General features: G+C 42.8%; 1 pseudogene; it reads left to right on the forward strand.

Annotated features, from left to right (window-relative positions):
- Positions 1 to 205: 205 nt before the first annotated feature.
- The window catches only part of LOC111977088 (transcriptional repressor scratch 1-like), a 16,099-nt pseudogene continuing 11,354 nt past the window's right edge, over positions 206 to 4,950 (forward strand).

Consider the following 4,950-nt stretch of genomic DNA (forward strand, 5'->3'; position numbering starts at 1 on the left):
TCTCCATTGTCTGCCCGCCCTCTCTTTTACTCCTCCTCTGAGCATGCCATGGAGCATAAGAGGGGGTGAAAGGGGGGTGGTAGTAGTGGGGGCAGTGTGTGTGTGTGTGTGTTGGGGGGGGGGGGATGGGTGTGTTCTTTCTCCTCTGTCTGTGTMCGAYTGAARGCACAGACGGTTCAGTAGTAATTTGATGTGTGTCCCCGGGGACATTTGATGGATTAAAGCTAAGCAGCTCCATTTCGCAGCACCACCTGATCTTCCACTGCCTGTGCCCCATATAAAGGCTGGAGAGAGAGCTGATCTCAGCTAGTCTGACAGTCTCTCTCTCTCTCTCTCTTGCTCTCACTCTCACTCTCTCCTCCCTCCTCCACGCTCTCTCTCTCTGTCTCTCTCTTTCTCTCTCTCTTCTCTTTCTCTCTGGTCCTTTAAGCCTGCTGCATCACAGGAGCTATCCAGTGCTGAACCAAATATTTTAATTGTATTTTTTGGAAAGCTGGGGGTGCCATAGAGAAACGCACAGCATTGTCATCTGCCTTGTTCTCCACTGGTTTCCATTTTCATTCCTTCTCTTATGTCTTTTAGAGGTTGCATTTTCCTTTAACACAAGGATTACTACTACCGTCAGCCGGCTCCAGCTCTGCCTGTTTGCTGCTTTCTTTGGGGGTCTTCTCTTTTCTTCTCATGCGTGATTCTCGGGTCTGTGTGTTTTTTATTCTTTGAAACATGCCCCGTTCGTTTTTGGTGAAGAAAATCAAGCTTGATGATTTCTCTTCATCCAATGCTGCCTCTAATCACCATCACCACCTGGACGACTCATTCACTCCTTTCACACGCTCCATCACTGACTCTGTGACCAACTTGGGGGTTCGTCTCAGTGAGAATGGTGAGTTTGCATACCTCTGCACAGCACACACACGTCCTGCCTGCTGTTGTCTAGGGTGTGCTACTGTATCACTGCTCCCTTTGGAGAAACAGGTTAAGTTGTTCATTCCAGAATCAGAATGCCCCATGATATCAACATAGTAAACACAGTTGGAATTGTCTTTTGTTTGTGTATAAGTGGTTGTTAGGTGAAATAGTGCCTCTTCACCCCTTGACATGCCTGTTGTCTGGGAATTAATAGCAGATGTTACATAAATCCGGCTGATTTTGCATCCGTATCGCAAATAATCCTCTCCAGCACCACCACCCCACCCCCATCGTGCTCCCAGACTTTTTTTTGACTCTGATGATAGGCAGACACAATTCAGGTCACAGCAGAGGATCGGCTTATGCAAATTGGGGAGCAAAACGTGCCGCACATCTGTAGACATGTGTATCTGAATTTGTATTACTTGCACAAATTACTGTGTGCCTGAAACATACAGGATGACAAATTGAGATATTAACATATAGGATGACAAACTGAAAAAGGTATGAACATGAAAGATGAGTGCCGGATGATACATTTGTCCTTAGCTGTTATTGTCCTTGAGTTTCCATCACAGTCCGAACCCCCCTCTACCCCCCTCCCTTCCCACCCAACCAGAGCATGCATGCACAGTCTCCCCACCCCCATCCATCCGCTACATCTTTCTCCTCCTTCCGGGCGTTTGAAAACTAGCAGAGGTAGAGTTTCAGCCATGTACAGTACGGCCGGGGGAGGTGGGTTAGCTGGGGTGGGGGCGAGGAGGAGAGAGAGAGGGAGAAAAATACAGAAATGCTTCGGGCAGCATTGACGATGGGCCACGTGACCAAGGGTATACAGTAAACATAGAAGAAAGGGCACATAGCTGCACAGTGAGCAGCATTAGGACTGGACATCATGCTAAGCCCAAGTCCAGTCAGAGCCCGAGCCAGAGCCAGAGCCCGAGCCAGAGCCAGAGCCCGAGCCAGAGCCCGAGCCAGAGCCCGAGCCAGAGCCAGAGAGAGACGTCCTTCACTTTCAGTCAGTCAGGTTTCAGCTCGCTCCCATTTTGTGGCCATATTTAGGATGCCAGACATCTGTCTCTCTTTGTTATTTTGTCTGGCAATGAGCAGATAGCTTTACAGTTCAGCTCAATCTGTGAATGAACGATGCCCACTTGTTATTCCATCACATCACATACTACTGTGATTCAGTGATTTTAGATTTGCAACAGCAACCAATAACAAAAGCACATGTTTGCACTGTGTTGTTGTTATTCACAAATGATGGCTGTAGTGAATGGTCAATTTAACTAAATATGTATTTTGAAATGATAGATTATGAGGATAAATAAACGTGTGTTATATTTACACAAATGCACAAGGTTATGATGAAGTTATGGAACCAGATTCATTGCACAAACATGACTTCTTTACATAAACTATGCGGTTGAAATTACAATCCTTTATAAAGATGTTCGTCTCATTCTATTGTCGTGTCAATAATAAACACTACTCCTCTTCCTTTGAGAAAGAAAGAATTTTGACTGGAGGAAAAAAAACATTATAGTCTATTGCATTAGGAAGGAAGCCTTCTTGTCTGCTCAATGAAATCCCAGAGAAATCATAACACTGTTGAAATGCCTTGCATCAGCACTTAGGCTGCGCCAACGGATTTTCCTCCATTGTGGAGACATTTGACTTGAAGTGTCTGTCGAACAACAAAGGAGGAAGGTGGGAGAGGGAGAGGGAGTCCATTAATTACATGCTTGCTTTGCATTAGAGGAATGAGTTGCTGTACTGCAAAGTTTCATACAGCATTAGTTCAGCCACAAATGATGAACTCTCTGTCTGACCTTAAGTAATTGAAACGAATTACATATGTGCAATTAACCAAGGGAATAGAAAACAAGATGTCCATATACTGTATGTTCCAATAACAATCTGTTGCTGTTTACAGTATGTTTGACTCTTTTCCTGTGCTCTCTTTAGGGTACTCTATATTGGATGAGATAGTGTCTCATTTTAGATGTTGGGAGAAAATATAACAATGTGTTATATACTTGAAATAGCCTATGAAGTAAGAATTACAATTACCTTAAGAAGTCTTTTTAGAATGATTTCTTTACTATAGGCTACATCTCCCAAATATCATAAGTTGTTAACTAGTCAACAAGAGATGATGCGTTTGACCAAATACCACCCCTGCCTTCCTGTAAGATCCCAGTCTCCCAGTCCCACAGTATCATGGTAATGCCTTTGACAAGGAATGGGCTCTGAGAGGGACCCCTTGGGAATGGAGACAGCATTCTAAGAGAGCACTTAAATGGATTTTCGAATGACCTGATTCTTAAAGGCACTTCAGCGAGCTTACTGTTGCATACAGGTGACCCTCTTCACAAACACTATAGCCATTTTGTTCTGTTGGTAATCCTGTTTATCATGTTTCAGCTTAACCTTTCCATCACTGAACCATGTGCAATAGGCTATCATTGTGTTGTCCTCTCCAGTCACTTTATTCTGTGCCCGAGCCTGCATTACTTCTGTCTTATTTCCCCTCACACAGTGTGTTCCAACAGCTGTACTATTTTACAGATGATGGCATATTGATCAGCAAGAAACTTAGAATTTCATTAAAAAACGGTCAATAGTTAATTTCCACCGCATGCTGCACACAGTGCTTAGGAATGGGTTTTTTCTGCAGTTATGCACTACTTCTCCCAGGGCAGGATTTGCACCACACATTCCAATTGGAATCGTAGGTTTGTCCTATATTCTAGGAAGCTATTAAAGTGGAACATGTTTAGATAAATGCATACAAGTGTGTGGATGAACTCGGCTAATGTTACTTCATATTTAGCTCTTTACAGCTGCCAGGAAACCTTTCAGCTTCACTTGGCTGCCTCACAATTAAAGGAGGGACAGAAAATTGTCTAGACAAAAAGATTGCCCGTCTGTAATGTAACATCAGTCAATAATCTAGTGAGAAATGTTGGAAATATCCTGGAAGTGCTACTCTGTTGAGATCAGAGGCATCATGCCCATAGGGGGCACTAGCCCCATCAGATTTGTCATGTAAAATGAAAAACATATATATTTCTCTGTACTACTAGCCACCTAGCAATATTATGAAGTTGGCTTTAGCTAGCCCAGATAGGTTCCCAATCTCCCAACCTCATAACTATAGCTATAGCTACCAAGAAGCCGTCAGGCTATCAATCCAGTTAGAGTAGCTAGCTTGTCTAACTGTCTTAGCTGGCATGCTTGCTGGCAAGGTTGGCAGACTTTAGAAAAGCAAGCAATTACTAAATGTACTGAATAAGACTCACATTCTTTCAATCTTTTACCCAAATTTTAGCAGAGATGTAGAGAAGCATATTTTGTTTCTTTAAAAAAAGAACGACCAGTCAGTAAACCATATATTGTTTTGCATAGAATTAAGCATTATGATTATGGCTCTAGATTGCAGGAAAAAGCTGTTTCAGGTGTTTGAAAAAAATTCTCCAACTTCACATACTTTGTGCCCCGTCAGATTTATGTGGTGCTTGATGCCCCTGGTTTAGATAAATTAATTTATAGTGTGGTAGACAGTCACCCCAGACCCTTGACAGTGTGTCTGATGGGCCCAGCGTGTTCCGGCTTAAATTGGGCAAACACAGCAAAGAGATAGTCACAGAGGATTGACATACCTTATAGTGAGAAAGTCTTATCATGGGAAGAAAGGGTGCCTAATCAATGAGACCACTTTGTGTAATAAGAGGGGCCTTCTTTCACAGGTCTATTTAATGAGCTATTATCTGTATTTAGCAGCCACCACTCATCTGCACTGAAACTGTGTAATAAGGCTGAATGCTGTGAATAATGTTCTGCAGCAGCGTAACAGTCCGAGGCCTGTGGTAAATTCTGTGTGATTTGAGGAAATTGCAATGTGTTTTGTATGTTTTTATGCTATTGTTTCATAATTTACAAGAGGCAATCATCAATAATAATCGTGTAATCACATCACAATAGACTTATCTACCACCACAACCCATGGTCTACTGTAGACTACTGTAGACTGTGTGT

This window comes from Salvelinus sp. IW2-2015, linkage group LG17, assembly GCF_002910315.2.
Source record: "Salvelinus sp. IW2-2015 linkage group LG17, ASM291031v2, whole genome shotgun sequence".
Classification (NCBI taxonomy): Eukaryota; Metazoa; Chordata; class Actinopteri; order Salmoniformes; family Salmonidae; genus Salvelinus; species Salvelinus sp. IW2-2015.